The following is a 26,927-nucleotide window of genomic DNA, read 5'->3' as shown; positions in this document are numbered from 1 at the left end:
CACGTAATAGAAAACATCAGCAGAATTGCTCTTTTTCTGCATCCTACCTCACAAACAGCAGAATAAAAAGCGATTAAAAAAAAATCTTACATGTCCCCCAAACTACTCTGCTAAATCCCCTCTGGCTCCGTGGCTGAAGGTTCGGGGTCCCTGATGGCAATTATTCACTTTGCAGCTATAATATAAGGTGAAGCCACAACACCCCTGCAGCCTAGTGCTAAGACTGACGGAGACCTCTGGAGCCACAAGACCACTGCAGCCCAGTGCTAAGACTGGCAGAGACCCCCGAAGCCACAAGACCCCTGCAGCCCAGTGCTGAGACTGGTGGAGACCACGGAGCCACAAGACCCCTGCAGCCCAGTACTGGTGGCGACCCCCGGAACATCAGTTATGGATCCGTGGAGGGTTTATCATTTCATGCTAATTATTTTTACATCATCAGAAAACCTCTGTAGTGTCTGTTCACACGCACCATTTTTGCTGTTGATTGATCTACAGTGATGGCAGGAAATATTCAGCGTTTTTGCAGCCTTTTCACATGCATTTTTGTGTCTCATTCATTTGAATATGGAAAAAAATGCTGCAGAAACGTTGAAAGATGACAGCAACAGATTTATTTAAAAAAAAAAAAAGTCTTCTGGCCGGTGTCCGTGTCTGGCTGCTGCTCCGGGACAGCGCAGAATGGTATAGTAGACTGCACTATTCCACACAATAGTATATTAAGATACTAAACCTACAAAATTGTCATCATGGCCAAATGTGCCAGAACCCCTAGGCCAGTACATAGGCCTCCTGAAGAAACTGGGTGCGGGAAACGCGCGTCGGGGCTTTGTGCATTTCCCTAACTCTCCTGTTTTGGCTACAATGTCTCAAGGTAATGTGCAGATCAGTTTTATTTAAGCTTCTTACCTCTGACATGCTGCCTTTGCAATTTATATCAGATTACTGTCACCTCTGGTCTGCCAACCACAGTATTTATATGAGACTATAGTAGCCTATTAACATCATTTCAGCACTGTTGGGAAATGTGTGTTTTCTTAGTACTAAGCTTATAATGGAAAAAATTCATGGACTTAAGTGCGCTGCTGAATAAATATCGAATCCAGGTTAGATAAAAGGATTAACCATTTATTTCCCAACGCGTTTCAAAGTAGATAATACTTCTTACTCAGGGGATGACTCTTTCGTATGGGACTCTATTAGGAAGATACTTTCCCCTGTTCTGCTCCCTATGGGAGACCAGGGTTAACCCTCTCAGGGTAAAAAGTATTCCGGGCGCTGAACCTGAAGATCCCGAGTCAGGGATTCCTGCCGTAGGGGTCACCAATATAGGGACAGAGTGTAACCCCGATAGGTTTTCCCTAGAGATGTTGCAGGAGAAGTTGAGGAGAACTTACCGATTCCTGAACTAGAGTTGTCCTCTGGTAAGTTCGGGACAGCTCAGCTCCAGGATCCCACTTTGGCACGGGAAAGAGTAATTGAGATAAATGGGGTGGCTCAGCAACCGGGTGCGGAGATAGAGTTCCCACGGATGGTAATCAACCAGGAGCTACTGTACAGGGTGGATAAGATCAGGGGTGAGGTGGTAGAACAGTTGGTAGTGCCCCAGCCCTACCGCCGGGTGGTGCTCGACATAGCTCACACTCACATGCTGGGAGGGCATTTGGGAGCCAAAAAGACTCAGGAGCGCATACTGCTGCGGTTCTTCTGGCCAGGTGTCTACGCTGAGGTCCAATGGTATTGTGAGACATATCCGGAGTGCCAACTGACCTCAACCACCACGAACTACCGTAGCCCATTGGTGCCTCTGTACCATAGAGGTACCTTTTGAGCGGATTGCGATGGATCTCGTATCGCCAGTAGTAAAATCCGCCCGGGGTCACCAACACATATTGGTAGTCATAGACTACGCTACCCGGGATCCAGAGGCGATACCACTCCGCCACACCACGGCTTATTTAAAAAATGCAGGATCGGATTGGGGTCATGCGGCCCATAGTAAAGGAGCATCTGTTGGATGAGCAGGCCGCTCAGAGCCGTACATATAATAAAAGAGCCACGGTCAGGACCTTTTAAAGAAGCGAACCGGGTTTTGGTACTAGTACCCACCCCAGAGAGTAAACTCATGGCCAAGTGGCAAGGGCCTTATGAGATACGGGGGAAAGTGGGGGAAGTGAACTATAAAGTTTACCAACCCGGAAAAAGGAAACCCGAGCAGCTGTACCATGTAAACCTGCTAAAGGCCTGGAAGGACCGGGAATGTTTGGTCACGGAGGCGACTCCGGTCGTACCAACAGAGGGCCCTCTGGCACTGGCCAAGGACACAGCCGGGGGACAGGTTAAAATAAATGACTCTCTCACCAAACAGCAGCGCCGGGAGGCTCGGGCCCTCGTGCAGAGGAATACGGACGTATTCTCAGAGCTGCCAGGCCGGACCTCCGTGATACAACATGACATTATCACTGAGCCCCAGGTAAGGGTACGGATGAAACCGTAGCGAGTACCAGAAGCCCGAAGGCAAGCCATCGCAGCCGAGGTGAAGCAAATGCTCCAGTTGGGAGTCATTGAGGAGTGCCGAAGTGAGTGGGCCAGCCCCATTGTCCTGATACCGAAACCCCATGGGTCTTTACGCTTCTGTAATGACTTCAGGAGGTTAAATGAAGTGTCAAAATTTGAACTCTATCCCATGCCACTGGTGGACGAGCTAATTGAGAGATTAGGGAAGGCCCAGTACTCCACCACGCTGGACCTCACAAAAGGCTACTGGCAGGTCCCCTTAACTGAGCCTGCGAAAGAAAAGACCGCTTTTATAACACCAGAGGGCCTCTATCAATATGTCGTCTTGCCTTTTGGATTACATGGGGCTCCGGCCACGTTCCAGAGGCTGATGGACATTGTGTTGGCGCCTCACCGGGGTTACGCGACAGCCTACAGTATTTGGATGACATAGTCATTTTTACTACCGACTGGGATACTCATTTGTCGCAGGTACAAACAGTGCTGGAGTCTCTTAGAATCGTGGGGTTAACAGCCAACCCAAAAAAGTGCGTGATAGGTCTCACCGAGGCCCGGTACTTAGGATACGTGATTGGCCGAGGGGTCATTAAACCCCAAGTTAACAAAATTGAGGCCATTCAAAACTGGCCCAAGCCCATAAGTACCAAACAAGTGAGGGCATTCCTTGGCATCATTGGGTGCTACCGCCGGTTTATACCCAATTTTGCTGGGAAATCAGCACCCCTAATGGATCTGCTAAAGGGGAAGAAGACGGTGATGGTCCGGTGGAATCCTCAAGCGGAGGAAGCGTTCCACTCTCTGAAGTCGGCATTGTGTGGACAGCCAGTCCTCGTCAGCCCCGACTTCAAGAAATCTTTTATTGTCCAAACTGATGCCTCAGTGGTAGGCTTAGCAACGGTGCTGTCGCAAGAGGTGAACGGGGATGAGCATCCAGTCACCTATTTGAGCTGGAAGCTGACCCCGGCAGAGAAAAATTATAGCATAGTGGAGAAGGAGTGCTTGGCGATTAAATGGGCCTTGGAGTCCCTGCGCTACTATTTGCTCAGGCGTCAGTTTCGGTTGGTAACAAACCATTCACCTCTCGTCTGGATGAGAAATGCAAAAGAGAGGAATGCCCGAGTCACCAGATGGTTTCTGTCCTTACAAAACTTCAGTTTCTCAGTGGAACATCGGGCGGGGAAAGCACAGGGAAATGAGGATGCACTGTCACGGGACCCCTGTATGGTGATAACTGTTCAACCCCACAGGTTTGAACAGAGGGGGGGTATGTGAGGCAGTGACCGGTGTCAATATGTGAGGGTCGCTATATGTCCCCCAGGATGTGCTCTGAAATGTATTAGATCTGCTGGAGTGCCTTGTGATCACAGCAATGGGTCTGTGACTCGCAGGGCCGAATAAAAGTAAGTTTGAACCTGGTCAAGCTATTTGGACCAAGGAGTTTGTTTAGGAAAACCCGGTATGGGCTTTTATTTTTTAAACGGACTGCAGGAAGGTAGTGGGGTCCAGTCCGTTTCCTCCAGCCCAGGTCTTATGAGTGGCCTATGGCCACAGGTTGGAAAAGGAAAAAAAAACCCTGCTGGGAGGTTTGATTTATTCAGTGTTGCTCTGGTGAGGAAAGAGAGCAGGTGATCTGCAGAGCACGCCTTGTGTGAGTTAACACAGGGCCAGCGGAACCAAAGGTACTGGCAACCCTCACTGCATACCCGGTAGTACGTCGCTCACAGCAACTGCCCTGGACTGGCGTTTTGTTTACCCAGCTGTGATTCGGAAGATACAGCGTGCTGTGCACTGAGTGAGTTTTTGTTGGACATTAAAAACCTTTTTGTTTTGAACTTGCTTGGGTCGCTGTCTCATACCTGCACAGCATGGACACTGCTGCTTTCCAATATATACACTCACATGCACCACAGATATAGTCAATCATACTATATACTGTATATATGCACACATACTATATACATATACAAACACACACACTGTATACTGCACATGTACACACACAGATACACATATACATGTATACTTACCAGGTTCTGCGGCTTCACTTGTACAGATCCATTTCCAGGACAGTGCTTTAGAGCAGACATGATGAGGACTCAGGAGGAGATGATCACAGACACACAGGGCTGCAGGCATCTTCCTGCTCTGACTTCTGTCTGCTGTGCTGTACTTGGTCTCTCACTCTCAGCTTCTAACCTGACACTGTAGGGTGAAAGAGTGAGAGAGGGGGGTTGGAGGGGGGTTTGCGAGAGACTCTACGGGACTACAGAGGATGCACAGCGTTATTCACTGCTATACACCTTTTGGGCACTTCATAAAGGGGCTGCAGATGCAGGGGTTGCCCCCTTTGTGGGTGGAGGCCCCAGGCATCTCCCTGGTCTGCCTGCCCCAAACGCCAGCCCTGTACCTTGCATGGGAGAAAGTACACTCCTAGGATGCCTCCTCATCCACTGCCAGACTTCATTCTCCCAGTGCATAGTAATCGAGTACAGAAAAGCCAGACTAGTAGATTAAAAAGTAAGCAGTAATGCAAGATGCAAGTTTTTTTACAGGACTCAAGCCTATCTGTATATATATATATATATAAACGCCTTATCGTGTCTGTCTGTAACCGAAATCGCGGGCCGCTGATTGGTCCCGGCCGCCAGGCCCCTGCCAGGCTGCAACCAATCAGTGACAGGCGCAGCTGTTTGTAACGGTAAGCTGCGCTATCAGCCGCGACCAATCAGCGGCAGGCGCAGGCCTTAATCTGTAAAAAAGAGAATTAAAATAAAAAAAAGTTATTCTCACTTTCCGACGGCCTCCTGTCTTCTTTCCATGCGCCCTGGCCTCGCGTTCCCAGTAATGCTTTGTGGCTTAGACCGCTGATGAGGTCACTCTCGCGAGAGCGAGAAAGAAGACCGACGTCATCAGCGGTCTAAGCCGCAAAACATTACTGGGAACGCGAGGCCAGGCGCATGGAAAGAAGACAGGAGGCCGTCGGAAGGTGAGAATTACTTTTTTTTATTTTTTAATATTTTTGTACAGGGCCGTGGCAGTGATTGGTCGCGGCTACAGGGCCGCGTTGCTGATTGGTCGCGGACAGAGGGCCGCGATGCTGATTGGTCGTGGCTACACGGAAAGGGGGGTGAGGGGACCATGCATACCAGGAAAGGGGGGTGAGGGGACCATGCATACCAGGAAAGGGGGCTGAGGGAACCATGCATACCAGGATAGGGGGTGAGGGGACCATGCATACCAGGATTTGGGGGGTGAGGGGACCATGCATACCAGGATTGGGGGGTGAGGGGACCATGCATACCAGGATTGGGGGGTGAGGGGACCATGCATACCAGGATAGGAGGTTGAGGGGACCATGCATACCAGGATTGGGGGGTGAGGGGACCATGCATACCAGGAAAGGGGGCTGAGGGAACCATGCATACCAGGATAGGGGGTGGGTGGACCATGCATACCAGGATTTGGGGGGTGAGGGGACCATGCATACCAGGATTGGGGGGTGAGGGGACCATGCATACCAGGATAGGAGGTTGAGGGGACCATGCATACCAAGAAAGGGGGGTGAGGGGACCATGCATACCACGAAAGGGGGGTGAGGGGACCATGCATACCACGAAAGGGGGGTGAGGGGACCATGCATACCAGGAAAGGGGGGGGTGAGGGGACCATGCATACCAGGAAAGGGGGTGAGGGGACCATGCATATCAGGATTGGGGGTGAGGGGATCATGCATACCAGGATTGGGGGGTGAGAGGACCATACATACCAGGACTGGGGGGTGAGGGGACCATGCATACCCCAAAAGGGGGGTAAGAGGACCATGCATACCAGGATGGGGGGTGAGAGGACCATGCATATCAGGAAAGGGGGGCGAGCGGACCATGCATATCAGGAAAGGGGGGTGAGGATACCATGCATACCAGGATTGGGGAGTGAGGGGGCCATACATACCAGGAAAGGGGGTGACGGTGAGCATACATACCAGGATTGGGGTGTGAGAGGACCATGCATACCAAGAAAGGGGGGTGAGGGGACCATGCCTACTAAGAAAGGGGGGTGAGGGGACCATGCATACCAGGATAGGGGGGTGAGGGGACCATGCATACCAGGATTGGGGGGTGAGAGGACCATGCATACCAGGATTGGGGGGTGAGGGGACCATGCATACCCCGAAAGGGGGGTAAGAGGACCATGCATACCAGGATTGGGGGGTGAGAGGACCATGCATACCAGGATTGGGGGGTGAGAGGACCATGCATTCCAGGATTGGGGGGGTCAGGGGAGCATGCATACCAGGATAGGGGATTGAGGGGTAGCATGCATATCAGGATTGGGGGTGAGAGAACCATACATATCAGGATTGGAGGGTGCATTATTGCATTATTATTAAATCTTCAAAAATAAACTGCATATATATTCTAGAATACCCGATGCATTAGAATAGGGCCACCATCTAGTATTTATATAGTCATTTGCAAAGTTAAATATCTTTTAATGCTGGATTCAATTAATTTAACTAGCAAAATAAACCAGAAAATTTGGTTATCCTTTAAATTATGTACACCTACAATCATTATATCTAATTTTATTGAGGAATGGATTAGATTAGAGAAAAACAATAAACATTTTTTATATAGATGTAAACAGGAAATTCTGAGTGTTTTGCGCATGTTGAACTAGAGTGACCTCTGTTCCTGTACATTCAGTAGGGAAAACAGAGCATAGATAAAGGCAGACATTATTTCCACAGTAAATAGCAACTAGGCCTGTAACTTCTGTCTCCAGACATGTGGAGGGGGTTACAATATATGCATGAAACTGCTTCATCTCGATTTTATTTGCATTTGAGTTTAATTGGTTATTTAGCAAAATATTACAGTTTTAGATGATAGTGACTTAGGAAATAAAAATAGCAGATAAAAAAAATGACACAACTATACTGTATAAGAATTACAACTTTATTCTAACTATGGCACAAAGTCTAAGCACGACAAACTGATTTATACACCAGTTTCCATGCCACTTCATGCCGATAATTGGACAGCACAGCTTGGTCAATGTGATCGAACGGGAAGATATCTGCAGGACAATAACTGTTAGCGCTATTGGATTTTCTGCAATATAGTCTGTAGTGCAAGCTTTCCTGACATCTGGTACTTTGTAACCTGTGAACTTTAGGAAGCAGCCAGGTTCTATTTTTGGCTGGGAATGTTTCACTTAGCCAACTACGTGGCATAGAGCGTAAGGGGTGACTTGTCCTTACATCAATATTCTCCTTAAGCTGATCTAACATTTACCAGCTGGTCCAACATAGCCAGTCAGAAGTCACCTATCTCTTTCACTTTGAAAAACTGTAATCACACACAGAAAATCAAGTCATGTTCATTTAAGGAGTTGTCTAGCACATAGTAAACAAATAATAACCTTTTGACAGATTTGGTCATCAATATCAAATTGGTCAACATGCAACATCCTCAAATGTTCAACTGTAAATAGCTGTGGTGGACATTCCCAGTAAACCATTTTAACTGAGCTGCAAAGCACAACTCCACCATTCGTTGTGAAGCAGTCGCTGCCAGGTACTGTAGAAAACTCCTACTCAAAAAAACAGTTCTATTCTGCAGTACCCAGCAGTGACTGCTACACATTGAATGGAGCTGCATTTTCCGGCTCCATTCAAAGTGTTTTCAACTGTAGGCCACCGCAGTAAATCATACTGATTATTCCAGTAATCAGACCCACAATGACCAGAAAATGATCACCTATCGTATCGGTAGGTCATCAATTTGTTGTGACTGGGACAAACCTTTTAATTTAAAAATAGGCAAGGCAATTGCATACTAATGTGAGACACTGCACCACAGTTTGGTGCAGTGGGTCACAAACAGGAAACCGACTCTAAAACAACTTGGAAAACAGAGTATCAAAGTATAAATAGTAATTTTAATAGACAGTATACAAAAAAGTGAACAATAAATGCAGAGTCTACAAAAAAAGAGACACATAGATGTATGACAGCCAGGAAAAATCAATCCAATATTTCAGTACAAAATACATGGCATGTGATAAATATAAAAGCAACACAATACCAGCCTCATGCAAAATACATGGCATATGACAAAAGGTAAGAAAGGCATAGCCTAAGCACTTGTATTTTCAAGCTCAGTGAGCATAGCGGATACTGTAAGTGGCTGGAAAAAGTGCATCTTACCAGTGTCGAACAGAGAGACCAGGCTTTCACAATAAATGGAGAGTAGCAGCCCCGACACACATTTCATGTGCTTACATGACTCTTTTTTAAGGGAATGTTACCTCTGATGTGTGCCTGGATCTTTTATCTCCCAGTCAACGGGCCACGTGATAGAACACAAATTTTAGTGACTCAATGGGTGTGCATCACTGTCACGTGCGCATTGCGTACACCGCTTCACTTGATCGCGCTTCAGCCTTCCCGTGCCCCATAATTCAACAAATGTTTTCTGTTGATGAAAGATTAGGGTTGCATGTGGACAGTACATCACTAGGGATGTGCGAGCGCTAAAATGCTTGGATGCTCATTACTCAAACCAAATATTTCCTCATGCTCGGATGCTTGTTTCAAATAATGAGTATAATGGGAGTCAATAGGAAATCAGGCATTTTTCCGGCAGACCCTACAAGGAGGTCTGGGGGGCAGCGAAAATATTGAAATAGATAGAAAAAGTGCTGAATAGAAGGAGAACAGCATGGGGAAGGCCCCTGGAAGTATCTCTAACTCCCAGATCACTGCTGAGAACAATGGTGTCACACACTTACCATACTTTTTGAACTATAAGACACATCAGACCATAAGACGCACCCCAAATTTTCAGAAGGAAAATGGGGAAAAAAATTAATGTGTCAAATGGGGGTCCATCTTACAGTCATTTTTTCCCGGAGAGCTCGGCAGTGCTGGTGGCAGCAGAAGTTGGGCGATTCTTCTGATGGTCCGACGCTGTAGGGTGATGATCTCGCTCCCATCCCAGCCTGGTGCAGCTGGTGTGGCCATTTTGGCGGTGCTTGGTGGTGCGGGGGGCTCCAGCAACATTTTGTGAAAGCCCGGAGTCCCCGCACTTCTATTGCCTCAATGCTGTAGCCTCCGGGAAAATGGCCACTGGAGGCGATGCATGCGCAGATTGAAATCTCGGCACTGAGATCTTGTCCCGAGATTGCGGGAGACGATATCATGGACCCGAGATCTCAATCTGTGCAATCTGTGCATGTGCCTCTTCCAGTGGCCATTTTCCCGAAGGACAGATTGATTCCCCAGGCACTGATTGAGATATCGGCAACAAGATCTCGTCACGAGATCTCAGGAGATGAGATTTCGTAGCTGAGATTTCAATCTGCACATGCGCTGCCTCCAGCGACCATTTTCCTGGAGGCCACAGCATTGAGGCAATAGAAAAGGGGGGGCTTCGAGCTTCCACAAAATGTTGCCAGAGTCCCCCCGCCACCAAGCACCACCGAACCTGCCACACCCAGCCGCACCAGGCTGGGATGGGAGCGAAATCATCGCCCTGCAGCGTTGGACCACCGGAAGAATCACCCGACACCTGCTGCCACCACGCTAACTGTAAGAGTTACGTCGGCCGTGACCGCCGCCGTTCCAACATTGGCGGGACCCGCCACCATCTCCACTTACCTGCCCATGGCTCGTCGCGCTGTGCCCGCCTCCTCCTCCTTGCTCCCGTCCTCCCGGCGCGTGGCTGTCCCGCGCAGGCGCCTTAGGCCGCGGGCGCACGCTCTGCAGGTTTCTTAACCCTAATTAGCAATTTGCTAATGACAATTGTCACCATGATAGGAATTCAAAATTGATACACTTGGTTGTATCGGCTGACAAATGGATAAATAAGAACCTATCGCAAACATACAGCAGAAACATGAGCAAAAGCTCCAAAAAAATGCCACAAAAGGTCCAGAGATAATAGAATAAAAAATAAATTTTATTAATACATTACATATAGACAGATGACAAGTGAGGGAACAAGGGGACAATGAATTGTGTCACATCCACAACTGCATGGGTATAGCAAAAAGAGAGTGCTGGACCTAGTGAGGCCTAACTGGCTGAAATACTAATCAATATAATGCAATAAAATTAAAGTCAGCCATGTCCTCAGGAAGAGTAGACAATAAAATATACATCCACTTAGTCAATAACAGTTGCTCACTTCATGTAGTAGAATCCTGTGTGACCAAATGCAAGCAACATAATGAAAGTGAAAGTAGAGTAGTGTATACCTGAGGGGCGACTGCCAGAGGCTTCCCAGTGTCCAGACACCCATCCCGATGTGTGTTTCGAAGGGTCAGTCCTTCGTCACGCCCCCTGATGAAGGACTGACCCTCCGAAACGCACGTCGGGGTGGGTGTCTGGACACTGGGAAGCCTCTGGCAGTCGCCCCTCAGGTATACACTACTCTACTTTCACTTTAATTATGTTGCTTGCATTTGGTCACACAGGATTCTCCTTATACATGAAGTGAGCAACTGTTATTGACTAAGTGGATGTATATTTTATTGTCTACTCTTCCTGAGGACATGGCTGACTTTAATTTTGTTACATTATATTGATTAGTATTTCAGCCAGTTAGGCCTCACTAGATCCAGCACTCTCTTTTTGATATACCCATGCAGCTGTGGATGTGACACAATTCATTGTCCCCTTGTTCCCTCACTTGTCATCTGTCTATATGTAATGTATTAATAAAATTTATTTTTTATTCTATTATCTCTGGACCTTTTGTGGCTTTTTTTGGAGCTTTTGCTCATGTTTCTGAGGTTTCTTAACCCTGCAGTGCCCGCCCAGAGGCCCTGGCCACCCAATCATCCAGCGGCGTATGGTATATCAGGCGTGGAGTCGACTGATTATCGTGTGCTACCCCTTGCGGTATTCTGTCCGAGTTGTAGGGTCTTCCATACAACTTCTTTCTGTACTCAGTCCTGTACTCCGTCCTGAACTCCGTACTCCGTCCTGTACTCTTCACTCAGTTCTGTACTCCATCCTGTACTCCGTACCCCGTCCTGTACTCTGTACTCAGTCCTGTACTCCATCCTGTGCCCCGTACTCCGTCCTGTACTTCGTACTCCATCCTGTACTCCGCACTCCGTCCTGTACTCCATACTCCGTACTCAGCCCTATGTTCCTGATCTGTCCAGTATCTCCAGTTCATCCTGTGCTCTGGTTCCCCCAGTTGTTCTCTGGTCCCTTGAGCCGCCCCTCTTGGTTCTAGCTGTCGCGGTATCTGTCTTCCGAGGGTCTGCCCCCAACAGTCCCTGTATAGGGGTCGGCTCCACCTGGCGCACTCGCCCCCGGGAGCTCCAGTTCTGCGATCCAGAGGGTCCACTCTCGGACGTTGCCTTCCTTGGCCGTCACAGCATAATCAGGCCATGGACCCCGCTGGTGCCTCGGCGGCCACTTGGAAAGAATTGCTCATTTTGCAGGAGAACCAGACTAGAATAATGTCCTTCATGAAATCCATGGACACCCGGCTTTCCGCCTTACAAACTGCTGACCCAGGGAACGACCCGTTGCTAGCTGGGCTCCAGCAGGAGCTCACGCAGCAGCGTGATGCCCAGTCCCACATTCTGAGTTATATGACGTCAGTAGATGACCGACTTCTATTTCTTCAGTCCTCTGCGGCCGCTTCGGCTCTACCTCGGGACCCCGTATCTCACCTGCCACCAAGTCTAGGAAAGCCCCCCAGGTATAGCGTCGACCCCAAGTTATGTCGTGGGTTTTTAAATCAGTGCCGGTTACACTTTGAGCTCCAGCCACAGCAATATCCCTCTGATCGAGCCAAAGTAGCGTTTATTGTGTCCCATCTTGAGGGGAAGGCCTTGGCTTGGGTGAATCCCCTGTGGGAGAGAGATGACCCGGTGGTATCTAGCATACAGAACTTCTTGGATACTTTCCGCAGGGTATTTGACGAGCCTGGACGCGTGGCCTCTACCACTGAGGCTCTTTTAAACCTCTGTCAGGGATCTCTCACCGTAGGACAGTATGCCATCCGCTTCCGGACACAATCCTCTGAGCTAGGGTGGAATAATGAGGTGCCTTTTGGAGGGGACTCTCGGGCAAAATAAAGGATGAGCTTGCTGGCTGAGACACTCCAACCACCCTGGAGGATCTCATATCCCTTGCCACCCATATAGATTTACGGTTTCAAGATCACTCCAGAGAGTCAGTTAGGGAGAGGAGACACTTTAGGCTATATCAAGCGCCCATTCCCCACTCTCCGGCATCTTCTAGTAATTCCGCTCCTGAGCCCATGCAGGTGGACCGAGTAAAGTTGTCCGAGCAACGACGCAGGGAGAGGATGACGCAGGGGTTATGCCTTTACTGCGGCGGGGCTAATCATTTTGTGCGTACCTGTCCGGAGAGGCTGGGAAATACCTCCACCTCGGCCAGGTAAGAGAGGCCTCCCTAGGTGATACTGATTCCTCTCTGCCCCTTACCATTTCGGCTCTAATTGTTTTAGGTCGGGAGCATAGATCTGTGGCGGCGTATGTGGACTCGGGTGTGGCTGGTAACTTCATCCGGCTCAAGGAAGTGGACAAGTTCTGGATTCCTGTGGTTACGCTAGAGAATCCACGCACAATCGCCTCTGTGGATGGCAAACCGCTACCTGAACCCATCACCATGGTCACCGTCGAGGTGGAATTACAAGTTGGAGCATTTCACCGGGAGAAGATTGCCTTCTGCGTCCTGCCTAAACTGTCCCACGCCGTGATCATCGGCCTACCCTGGCTACACATACATGAGCCCTTCTGGACTGGCGCTCTGGGGAGATCCTACATTAGGGACACTCCTGCCATGAACAATGTTTGTTGTCTGTACCTCGTCCTGGATCACTGCAAGCTCCTGCCGATCTTCCTGGACTTCCTACAGCTTATCATCTGTACGCTGATGTCTTCAGCAAGAAAGAGGAAGAGACCCTGCCGCCGCATCGGTCCTACGATTGCCCAATAGAGTTGATTCCGGGAGCTACTCCCCCCAGGGGGAGAACCTATCCACTATCTCCAGCGGAGACCTCGGCCATGTCTGAGTACATCCTGGAAAACTTGGCCCGGGGTTTTATTCGGAAGTCTTCCTCTCCTGCTGGAGCAGGGTTCTTCTTCGTCCGGAAGAAAGATGGATCCCTGCGGCCGTGTATTGACTACCGAGGCTTGAACAGTATCACAATCAAAAATAGGTATCCCCTCCCGCTAATCCCTGAATTCTTTGACCGTTTGAGAGGGGCCCGGATCTTTACCAAATTGGATCTGCGGGGAGCCTATAACTTGATCCGAATCCGTGCCGGGGACGAGTGGAAGACAGCCTTCAATACTCGGGATGGCCATTACGAGTATTTGTTCATGCCTTTTGGTCTCTGCAATGCCCCGGCGGTGTTCCAGGAGTTCGTTAATGAGATCTTCCGAGACCTGCTGTACTCATGTGTCGTCGTATATATAAATGACATCCTCGTCTTTTCACCTGACTTATCCTCCCATCGGAGGAGTGTTCGGCTGGTCCTGCAACATCTACGGGAGAACCGACTCTATGCTAAATTGGAGAAATGACTGTTTGAGCAGACTTCATTGCCCTTCTTAGGGTATATTATCATGGACTCCAGGGTGAAGATGTACCCTGAGAAATTATCTGCTGTTCTCAATTGGCCACATCCGGTCGGAGTAAAAGCAATCCAACGGTTCCTGGGTTTCTCCAATTATTACAGGCAGTTCGTCCCTCACTTTTCTTCAGTGACCAAGCCCATCGCCGCTCTGACCCGAAAAGGGACAAAAGCAAATGTTTGGCCTTCAGAGGCCGAAAAGGCCTTCCTTGCTCTGAAACGGTCCTTTGCTACAGCCCCGATTTTACAGCGGCCGATAGTCAGTAGGCCCTTCATCCTAGAGGTGGATGCGTCCTTCACCGGAGCTGGGGCGGTCCTTTCCCAGCGGACATCTTCGGGTCACTTGGTGCCTTGCGGGTTCTTCTCTAAATCATTCTCTCCCGCAGAATGCAACTATTCAATTGGAGATCGGGAATTACTGGCCATTACGATGGCTCTGGAGGAGTGGCGGTATCTTCTGGAGGGGGTGGTCCATCCATTCATAATGTTCATGGACCACAAGAATTTGGCATATCTTCAGTCTGCGCAAAGTCTCAACTCCAGGCAAGCCAGGTGGTCGCTGTATTTTTCCCGCTTTGACTTCAAACTCCATTTTCGGCCTGGGGATAGGAATACCAAGGCTGATGCCCTATCCAGGTCCTTGCAATCACCTGAGACTGAAGAGGTCCCTTCATATATCATTGAGCCTGCCAAAATTATCACCATGGCACCCATGATGCTCTCTCTCATGCCGCCAGGCAAGACTTTCGTTCCACAGAATAAGAGGTTGGAAGAGCTGGACTGGGGGCACTCCTCCAAGATTACGGGTCACGTCGGAGTCAAGAAAACCCTCAGCCTTCTCTCTCGCTACTATTGGTGGCCTTCTCTTCATCAAGATGTGACAAATTTTGTAGCCTCCTGCATGACTTGTGCTCAGAACAAAGTACCAAGGAGTCTGCCGTCCGGTCTACTTCACCCTCTGCCTCCCTCTGAGGCCCCTTGGCGACAGATCGGTATGGACTTCATGACTGATTTACCTCGCTCTTCCGGGTGTACTACTATCCTAGTAGTGGTTGATTGCTTCTCCAAGATCGCCCATTTTATCCCGTTGCCTGGATTACCTACGGCACCTGAGTTGGCCAAGGTCTCCATCCACCAGATATTCAGACTTCATGGACTGCCTCAACGAATTGTCTCTGATCGAGAGGTCCAGTTTACCTCCCGATTCTGGAGAGCACTCCGCAAACTCATGGGTATATCTCTGGATTTCTCCTCCACCAATCATCCTCAGTGAAATAGGCAAGTGGAACGGACCAATCAGGTATTGGCAGCCTACCTGCATCACTTTTCTAGCGCCCATCAAGACAACTGGGTGTCCCTCCTGCCATGGATAGAGTTCGCCCATAACAATCATCCTAATGAGTCCACCACTAAAACGCCATTCTTTGTGGTTTCTGGCCAGAACCCTGGTGTTCTGCTACCTCTCCCCACGTCTTCTGGTGTGCCTGCAGTGGATGCCCTCTCTTCTGAGTTTTCTCAGGTCTGGAGGGAGACCAGAGAGGCACTTGAAAAATCCAGTATCCGGATTAAAAGACATGCTGACAAGAGACGCAGGGACCTTCCGCCATACCAACCTGGCGACAAAGTCTGGCTTTCGACCAAGCATATCCGCCTAAAGATGCCTTCTTACAAAGTGGGTCCCCGGTTCATCGGTCCGTTTCAGGTTCTTGGACACATTAACAATGTGGCTTACAAATTGAGGTTGCCAGCTTCACTCCGGGTCCCTAACGCCTTCCATGTCTCGCTCCTTAAACCTGTAGTTCTTAATCGGTATCACCATGTACCACCTCCTTCCCCTCAGCGAGTAGGGGCCGATAACATCTTTGAAGTAAGAGATATTCTAGCCATGAAAAGAGTTCGGGGGCGAACCTTCTTCCTTATCGATTGGAAGGGTTTTGGTCCTGAGGAGAGGTCCTGGGAACCTAGAGAGAATATTAATGCTCCACTTATTTTAAGGAAGTTTTTGTCCAATCTCAGGAAGGGGAGACATAAAGGGGGGGGTACTGTCACATCGGCGGTGACCGACGCAGTTCCATCATCGGCGGGGCGCGCCGCGGCCTCCACTTACCCTCCCATGGCTCATCGTGCTGTACCCGCCGCCTCCTCCTTGCTCCCGTCCTCCCGGCACGTGGCTGTCCCGCGCAGGTGCCTTAGGCCGCGGGCGCTCGCTCTGCAGGTTTCTTAACCCTGCAGTGCCCACCCAGAGGCCCTGGCTGCCCAATCATCCAGCGACATATGGTATATCAGGTGTGTCCAAGATGGTGGAGACACCTGATTATCGTGTGCTACCCCTTGCGGTATTCTGGCTGAGTTGTAGGGGTCTTCTCTACAACTTCTTCCTGTACTCAGTCCTGTACTCCGTCTTGCACTCTGTACTCCTCACTCAGTCTTGTACTCCGTCCTATACTCCGCACTCTGTCCTCTGTCCTGTACTCCTCACTCAGTCCTGTACTCCGTCCTGTACTCTGTACTCCATCCTGTACTCCGTATCCCGTTCTGTACTCTGTACTCAGTCCTGTACTCCGTCCTGTACCCCGTACTCTGTCCTGTACTCCGTACTCAGCCCTGTGTTCCTGATCCATCCTGTATTTCCGGTTCATCCTGTGCTCTGGTTCCCCCAATTGTTCTCTGGTCCCTTGAGCCGCCCCTCTTGGTTCTAGCTGTTGCCGTATCTGTCTTCCGAGGGTCTACCCCTAACGGTCCCTGTATAGGGGTCGGCTCCACCTGGCGCGCTCGCCCCCGGGAGCTTTCAGTTCCGCGATCCAGAGGGTCCACTCTCGGACGTTGCCTTCCTTGGTCATCACAGTAAGTACATTCCAACTATAAGACACCCCCCGTTTTCCCCTCAATTTTTTTGGGAAAAAGTGTGTCTTATAGTCGAAAAAATATGGTACTCCTCTTTGAAGACTTACAATAAAACATTCAAAATTGATGAGAAATTGGAGTTTACAGGAAAAAAATGTTAAGAAACCTTCGTTTCCGTATAATGACTTCTATGTGAGGCAAAACTTAAAAAGGATTTAAAAAACTCATAATTTAGGCAAACCAAAATTGAAATTTTTATTAAAACTTTGGAAATTTCAGTGTAATTTATGAAGGAAGAAAAAACAGCCAGATATTTGATGGAAGCGGAACTCAGATACACCCCATTGAGGGTCTCATACACATTCTGTTCAAATTGTCATGTACTGTTATTTCTAAACTCACAAAGGCTAGGCACTAAGTGCAAAACCTGACAAAAATTACAAAAAGGGTTAGCCATACAACCCTTGAAGTCACGAACTACAATGCCTCATTCAAATATTGTGAGCAAAGTGTATTTGTGCTATTCCTACACTCTTAAAAGCTCTGCACACAGTGCAAAGCCTGTCAAAAATTACAAGTAGGGTCATCCATGCACACTTGAAGGCACCAACTATAGTGTCTCATTCAGGTATTAAGAAAGTGTAGATGTGGGACTCCTACACTCATAAAGGCTCTGCACACAGTGGAAAGCCATAAGAAATATAAGGAGGGTCATCCATAAACCCTTGAAGGCACCAACTGGACTGCCTCATAAAAAAAATTAAGAAAGTGTAGTTGTGGAACTTCTACACTCATAAAAGGATTTGCACACAGTGCAAAGCCAGAAAAAAATATGAGGATATGAGGAGGGTCATCCATACACCCTTGAAATCAAGGTAACAACTGAAGTGCCTCATTCAAATATTTTGAAAGTGAAGTTATGACCCAATAGCTGAAGAACGCAGAAACATTAGGGACTACGCTGGTTTTGTCAGCCAGTTATTGCTTGACCATCTTTAAAAACTTTTCCCTTATTGTCAAAAATACCTAGTCATCAGGGACTGGATGCTGGGAGGGTGTCCTGAAATTGGCCCAGACCTTTGCCAGTGTACCCCTGCCTTGGCTGCACCTGGTGTGTGCCTCCCTCACGTCTCCTCCTTGGTTGGGCAAGGAAACTTGCCCCTGCAGCTAGCATTGTCTGATGGGAATGTTTTCAACATATTTTCCACAAATGGCCTTCTGGAATAGCACCATTTTAGTAGACCTCTCTGACTCTGGAAGAAGATATGCAAGTTTCTCCTTGTAGATGGGCCTAGCAGGGTGGACAACCACTCCTATTTTTTGGTCAAGATGAATGTAAAGCAAGGGTTACAAAAAAACAGCGGTACATAAGGTCGGCCATATGTGCCAAGCTCCCTGCAGCCAACACTTCCCTGTCTCCACCATGATTACTACTCTCCATCTCCTCCTCTATATCTTCCTCTTCATCCCATCCACATAGGAGAGACGGTATGACGCTTGTGTCAGTACTAGCCTCTGTTGCGCTAGTAACCAGCTCCTGTTCTTCCTTGTCAGCCTCCACCTCCTCATTATTACCCAATCCACGCTGAGTAGATGAGATGAGGCTGGGCCTGTCTCAAGTCTTCCTCCACCTCCACTTAATCCGCATGTGGATCGCTCACCAGGGCAGTGGGGTTACTCGGTACCGGGCCGATGTCTCAGAGGGATGTGTCACGGTGATGGTGACCTGGTCTTTGGCCCTGGGCATCCATGCAAAAGGGGTGAAACGTGACTGAATAAAGTTTATAGGTGGATGATATGTGACGCCACCTGTGGTACTCGGCAATGAAGGTGTTAAGCTGACGCTGCAGTGCCGATCCTGTGGGACAGATGGGATAAGGCAGCAGAGATGTAATGGCTCCCCACAGGTAGAGCTGTAGTCCCAGGGCAGTAATAGTAGGAGTTGAGGTAGATGGTGTAGTGTTAGGCACAGAGATGTAGCAGTGCTGAGTGGGTTGGCGCAGGAAGAAGGCAATGACACAGCTGAGTGCAGTTCCGATAGTTTACTCACAGTTCAGTTGCATGCAGATGCCCACTTGGTGCTGCGTCCTACAGGCCAGGAGTTGAGCAAACTTCCCAGATGGATAGAGTACACCTTTCCAGCACTCCCCTCAATATGTACCTTTCCTGGACATCTCACTGTGTTGCTTTTCCCGCCTTCTCCAAGGCAACACCTCACAGTCAGTGTCCCAGGCTAGCAGCTGCGGATCCTGTCAGATAACGTGCACAATTAGTTTCCTTGATCCTACTCCTTGCTGCCTTTCCAACAAGATAACTGTGGATAGTGGCTGTGGCCCCTAAAGTGATCATAGCTGTCAGCTTTGCTAGTTAAGTCCTTAGTTCCACTCCACTAGGCTAAGGGGCCGAGTCCCTTCTGTGACCTGATTCCTCCACCTGATGGCTATCAGCGTGGAACGAGCCCCACGGGTTACCTCTGCCTATCCCGTGCCTCTAGAATCCCTTCTCTCTTCCAGAGAATCTTCCTTCCGTCCTTATCTTCCCCTAGCAGCTCCTCCAGCATAGGAGCTGCTGGACCACACGTCCGTTCACTTCCTCCCCTTAAGGAGAATCTCCCTCACTTCCCCTTCTGCTCTCCCGCTTAGCCAATAAGCTCCGTCCACCTCCCAGCACCCATTCCTATCCAAACAGGGCAAGTCAATGCCTGTCTGGCCATTGTGTAAGTGTGAGGTGAGTGTCAGAGTACTTGTCAGGTGTTCTGAGTGTGGTTGGGTGTCTCGCCCTTACCTGGGAAGTGGGATACCACACCTCTGGGTGAGGTGCAGTACCTCTGTGGCGACTGAACCCTCAGGGGCACCACATATGCAAAGCTTCATGTTTGATTGTGAGCAGCAACTGTTTAAGTACACACAGAAGCAGGAATTTTGTGCTGACTATACTGTCATCGCCGCTTAAAATCTTTTTGGAGTTCTCAAAGTCTTGGAGAACTGCACAAATATCAGATGTCCATGTTATGTATGGAGGCTGACCGGAATACTGACCGGTGTGTTGGAGCTCATATTCCACAACTGGCCCTTAGAAGGACAATTAGTATGAAGGTTCAGTATCAGCACCAGTATCAACAATAGAGGACTTTGATTAGTTAAATTGTGCACACAGGCCTGAATAACTGCTCTCTCCCTCCATTCACAACTGTCCCTGAACTGTGCAATGATGTCAGTGAGCCGAGCATGGCGGCGCCTGTTCGTTTATAACATCTGATGAGGTAATGCTGCCAGCCAATCACAGCAATGTCACTACCAACATGTCTACGGCATTACAGTGACTGGCAGGCAAACCCTGCATGCTTATTGGCTGTGTAACAGGTGCCAAACATGTATTGTGGGGATTTGTGCATCAAATCCGAGTAAAACTTGGGGCTAACACGCAATCTTGTTAGTAAAAATATAAATTTTTTCTTCACTGCTCAATGGTATAAAAGTCTGTGACATACCTGTGGTGTTCATATAATCACTGCACCCCTAGATGAATTCATTGAGAGGTTTAGTTTGTAAAATGGGGTTGCTTATGGGAGGTTCTGCTGTGCTGGCACCTCAGGGGCTCTGAAAATTTAACATGGCGCCCTCAAACAAGTGCAGCAAAATCTGCACTGTAATATGGCGTTTCTTCCTTTCTGAGCTTTGCACTGGGCCTCAAAAGTTGTGTTGGATGACAATGTGCTATCGGTGGACTTAGGAGAAATTGCACAACAAATTTTGAGGTCCATTTTCTCCTGTTACGTTTGTGAAAATACAAAATTTGGAGTTAAAAAGGATTTTTTTTAATTTTCACGACTTAACATTATAAACTTTTGTGTAGCAACAGGGGGTTCAAGGTGTTCAATACACATCTAGCTACGTTCCCCAAAGGGGTCTAGTTTCCAAAATTGTATCACTTGTGGTGGGGTTCCACTGTTTACTCACATAAGGGACTCTCCAAATGCAACATGGCGTCCACTAATTATTCCAGCAAATTTTCCATTCAAAAAGTCAAATGGCACTCCTTCCCTTCCAAGCCCTGCTGTGCACCCAAATAGTTGTTTTCCTCCACATATTGGGTATCTGCACACTCTGGAGAAATTGCACAACAAATCATATGGAGCAATTTCTCCTGATACCCTTTTGCAACTGGAAAATTTGTAGCTAAAATAGTAATTTATCTATGAGAAATGTGATTTTTTTTTAATTTCATGGCTCTACTTTATAAACTTCTGTGAAGCACCTGTGGGTTAAAGGTGCTCAATACACAGCTAGAAATGGGGTCTAATTTCCAAAATGGTGTCACTTTTTGGGGGTTTCCACTGTTTAGGCACATCAGGGGCTCGCCAATCATGACATGGCTTCGCTAATTATGCCAGCAAATTTTACATTCAAAAAGTGAAATGGCGCTCCTCCCTTCCAAGCCCTGCTGTTTATCCAAACAGTAGATTCCCCCCATATATGGTGTATCAGCATGCTCAGGAGAAATTGCACAGCAAATTGTATAGTCCACTTTCTCTTGTTACCTTGGTGAAAGTAGAAAAAATTAGGTCTAAAGGAAATTTTTTGTGAAAGAAAAATAAATATTTATTTTTTGTTCCACATTTCAAAAATTCCTGTGAAGCACCTGAAGGGTTAATAAACTTCTTGAATTTGGTTATGAGTACCTTGAGGGGTGCAGTTTTTAGAATGGTGTCACTTTTGGGTATTTTCTGTCACATAGGCCCCTCAAAGTCACTTCAAATGTGAGATGGTCCCTAAAAAAATGGTTTTGCAAATTTTGTTGTAAAAATGAGAAATCGCTGACTAACTTTTAATCCTTATAACTTCCTATAAAAAAAATAGGTTTCAAAAATTGTGCTTACTGTATGTAAAGTTGACATGTGGAAAATGTTATTTATTAACTATTTTATGTGATATGACTCTCATTAAAGGGCATAAGAATTTAAAGTTTGAAAATTGGGAAATTTTCAAAATTTTTGCCAAATTTCCAATTTTTTACAAATAAATGCAAGTCATATCAAATAAATGTTACCACTATAATGAATTACAATATGTCACTAGAAAACAGTCTCAGAATCAGTGGGATCTATTGAAGCGTTCCAGAGCTATGACCTTATAAAGTGACATTGGTCAGAATTGTAAAAGTTGGCCTGGTCAGGAAGGTGAAAACAGGCTTCGGGGCGAAGGGATTAAAGTAAACTGACTGCCAAAATTTTTGCATGTACAGAGCAAATACCTGCAGTGTGCAGGCACTGGGTCTCTCTGACCTTCCCCGGCAGGGCAGAGAAGTATGCCTGCGCAGGAATGCGATGATGGGGAGGCATAAAGCAAGCAGGAGTGTGGTGTCGCAAGAAGATGGGAAGAGCCGGACCCGGACCTGCGACACCCATCAGACCGGATCGCACCGGACTGCCCCCCCCAGGTGAGTATAATAAAACTTATTTTTCTTATCTTGCAGGTCGAATCAGGGGCTTAGCTACAGCATTATAGAATGCTGTAGATAAGTCCTGAAAGGCAGTGGACGCATCTTATAGCGGCCAAAACAGCTGATAGGTTCACTTTAAGGATCAGAGCAACCATCAGTACATGAATACATCACCAAGCTTAAAACAGCAATCAATTCCAATGTCAGGTCAACCCTTGCAATATACAATTGTGTTGCATGAACCTGCAACTCCCAGTATGAACTTAAAAATAGCAAGGAGATGATGAGAGTTGTTGTTACCAGCCATCATCAGACTGCTGCCATGCAGGAAAAACAATACTTATTAGATGCAGTAAGCAGGACAATTAAAACATTTAAAGAATAACTTACATTTTTTATATTTTTTTATGTTTTAGACCTTTTTATTTTGAGCAGATCGGTCAGGTCTGGATCCTGAGACCCCCACCGATCACTAAAAAGGCCTTTTAGAAGTGTGCAGCTTAGGGGACAGAAGCCTATGACTTTCTACCGCATCTGTATTCCACTTTTTGTTTGCTCCTCTCAACTGAGCTGCATACTTTTAAACTGTCAGGCCCTGAATCCCTCATGATCTGCTCAAAATTAAAGTGCCTAAAACATAAAAGACAAAGTTTCAACATTTTGGTTACTCTTTAAGGTGCATTTACAATGGAATTGATTATTGGCCTTTCAAAACAGGCTGCCAGTCACCCGATGTACTGTCATCACATTTGACCCATCTAAACTACGTTGCTCAAAAAAATAAAGGGGACACTTAAACAACACAATGTAACTCCAAGCCAATCATACTCCTGTGAAATCAACCTGTCTGTTTATGAAGCAACACCGATAGTGAATCGGTAGGCAATTAACACTACAAACCCTATAAAGGAGAGGTTCTACAGGTGGTGACCATATACCATTTATCTGTTCTCATCCTTTTTGGCTGTTGTTTTGGTCACTTTTACATTTTGCCATTGCTCTTACCAATAGAGGTACTGTCCAATAGCATGAAGTGTTGTCTATAGCCTACAAAAGTTACTCAGGTAGTGCAGCTCATCAAGAATGGCACATCAATGCGAGCTGTAGCAAGAAGGGTAGCTGTGTCTGTCAGCACAGTGTCCAGAGTATGGAGCAGATGCCAGGAGACAGGCTAGTACATCAGGAGACATGGAGGTGGCTGTAGGAAAGCAACAACTCAGAAGCCTCCTTTGTGCAAGGAGGAACAGGAGGAGCAGTGCCAGAGCCCTGCAAAATGAATTCGTGCAGGCCACTAGCATCCATGTGTCTGCTCAAACTGTCAGAAACAGACTCCATGAGGGTGGTATGAGGGCTGGTAAGAATCATAGAATTCTTATCAGAATCATAGAATGGTAGAGATGGAAGGGACCTCCTGGGCCATCTGGTCCAACCCCCTGCTCAAAGCAGGATTCGCTATATCATCCCAGACAGATGTCTGTCCAGCCTCTGTTTGAAGACTTCTATTGAAGGAGAACTCACAACCTCCCGTGGCTCGACATCCACCGTGGTTCTTTTGCTTACAGCCCAACACTAAGCATGGCGATTGGCATTTTCCATAGAGCACCAAAAGATGGCATATTTGAAATTGGCGCCCTTAGCTCTTCATGGATGAGAGCAGGTTTATACTGAGCACATGTGACGGATGTGACAGAGTCTGGAGACGCCGTGGAAAACATTCTGATTCCTGCAGCATCCTCCAGCATCCTTCAGCATGATCGGTTTGGTAGTGGGTTAGTAACGGTGTGGGGAGGCATTTCTTTGGAGAGCCGCACAGCCCTCCATGTGCTAGCCAGAGGTACCCTAACTGCCATTAGGTACCGGGATGAGATCCTCAGACCCATTGTGAGACCTTTTGCAGGTGCAGTGGGCCCTGGGTTCTTTGTCATCCCCTGAAGAAGAAGTGCTTTCCACTTCGAAACGCATTGGCATTAAATGGGAATAAATGATTGATCTTTTAATATAACTGGATTGTGCATTATGTCAAGCAGCGCATGAAAGTCCGAAAAATAAGTTCCTTAAGAAGCTCATGATCCAAAGCATACCACATCATCTGTAAAACACGGCGGAGGCAGTGTGATGGCTTGGGCATGCATGGCTGCCAGTGGCACTGGGTCACTAGTGTTTATTGATGATGTGACACAGGACAGAAGCAGCTGAATGAATTCTGAGGTATTCAGAGCAATACTGTGTGCTCAGATCCAGCCAAATGCAGCCAAACTGATTGGTCGTTGTTTCATACTACAGATGGACAATGACCCAAAACATAAAGCCAAAGCAACCCAGGAGTTTATTAAAGCAAAGAAGTGGAATATTCTTGAATGGCCAAGCCAGTCACCTGATCTCAACCCAATTGAGCATGCATTTCACTTGTTAAAGACTAAACTTCAGACAGAAAGGCCCACAAACAAACAGCAACTGAAAACCACTGCAGTGAAGGCCTGGCAGAGCATCAAAAAGGAGGAAACACAGCGTCTGGTGATGTCCATGAGTTCAAGACTTCAGGCAGTCATTGCCAACAAAGGGTTTTCAACCAAGTACTAGAAATGAACATTTTATTTAGAATTATTTAATCTGTCCCATTACTTTTGGTCCCTTTAAAAACAGGGTGTCACATGTTAAGGAGCTGAAACTCCTAAACCCTTCATCCAATTTTAATGTGGATACCCTCAAATGAAAGTTGAAAGTCTGAACTTCAACTGCATCTGAATTGTTTTGTTTAAAATTCATTGTGGTAATGTCTAGAACTAAAATTAGAAAAATGTTGTCTCTGTCCAAATATATATGGACCTAACTGTAGACTGCTGAAAAATGTCATACCTGTATGCGTAATATCAGATGCCTTGCAGTTGATAAATCCTCTTCTATCTGTTTATGTAAATGCTTCTTCCAGGTAATGAAGAGGATGCTGCCTGGAACATACTGTAACTCTTCATCAACCTTCACACTTCATCTCCATATATCTCGTCTCCCATCAGCATCACTCTGTCCCTGTGATCTATCCTATTCTCTATCCTAATGTGCCCCCTCTATTCTAATCCCCTACGGTCCTATACTACTTCCTAATCTAACCCTAACTCTATGCAGAACACATATTATAGACATCCATATTACAGTACATAACAAATGCATCACATTGCGGTATGCAACAATACATCATTAAATGCTGAAGTGCCGCATGTTGTGTGAACAGCGTCCTGGAGAGGGAGGGCACATGAGGATCCCCACCACCTCCATGTACCCCTGTTCTCTAAGTAGCTGTCACCAGTTACTTTCAGCTGTTTCCTGCCCAGGAAAACATTTCACTTGCAAGCTGTTGCATGGCTATGCCATAGGTCACATGGGCATGACGTCATCACAGGTCCTTTACCTCATCATTTGTCTTCCTCTGTTGGGGCAGGGAGCTGATTGGTGCTCCTCTGTCCATGCACCCCCCAATAAAGTTTGTGGTTTTCCTCCCCAAGTCCAGCGGAGGTAAGAAGAAGAGGGAAATAAAAAAAAAATAAAAAAAAAATTTATTTCTTCATGATAGCACCCCCACGCAGCCTGCCACCCTAGGCACCCGCCCATGGTGCTTGCTCATCTCAGTGCCTTACGTTGATGTACTAAAGTTGAGCATAGTTCATATCCAATGAACTTGTTTCACTTCACTGACGTCACCACGAGTGTGAGAAAGTTCTCATGCTCGCAGTGCAGTCAGAAAGGTCATCGGCGTTCAGCACTTGCGCTGACATCATTGAACTGAACAGAGTTCATTGGTATGAACTCCGATGACCTTTCTTATAGCACCACGAGGTCAAAGGTGTTAATTGGATATGAATTCTGCTTAATGGAATTCATTAGATATGAACTCTGCTCAATTTTAGCACATCACCACGAGTCACTGAGCTGAGCAAGCACGTGCAGCTCAGTGTCTCTGCTGGTTGGCAGACTGTATAGTTGCATCATGCAACAATGCATTCTGCCATCTAGCTGTTGCAGAGCTAGATGCACCACATGCCAATTGGATTTCTATATTCTTGTCAGACAGATGAGGAATATGGTTGTTTATTATTTTAATTCTTTTACAGGGGACATTGGCTTCACTGGAATGGGCATAAGGTAAGTATAAGTGTTTTTTTGTTAATTTAGAGTCAATAAAGGAGTCTGTGTCATTTGTTCAAATCAATGACTTTATTCTGGGTGTGTTTTTTTGACAATTTGACTATGGGATTAGTAATTGGGGCGTCATATAGATGCCTCTCCATTACTAACCTCTGGACTTGACACCACCTGACATTACAAAGGTAACATCAACCCTAATACTATCATCCTACTTGCCACAGCACCAGGGAAAGTGGAAGGAGCGAGGCTAAGTGTCTGATTTTTCGCATCTTATGGATGCTCAATTTTTGGCACTGCTGAGAGCTGGTGTTTTCAGTCTAGGATGGGGCCAATATCTATGGCCCCTTCCTAGAC

The sequence above is a fragment of the Dendrobates tinctorius genome, unplaced genomic scaffold (assembly GCF_039654945.1).
Source record: "Dendrobates tinctorius isolate UK_male_01 unplaced genomic scaffold, ASM3965494v1 ptg000128l, whole genome shotgun sequence".
Classification (NCBI taxonomy): Eukaryota; Metazoa; Chordata; class Amphibia; order Anura; family Dendrobatidae; genus Dendrobates; species Dendrobates tinctorius.
Note: the sequence above shows the minus strand (reverse complement) of the source record.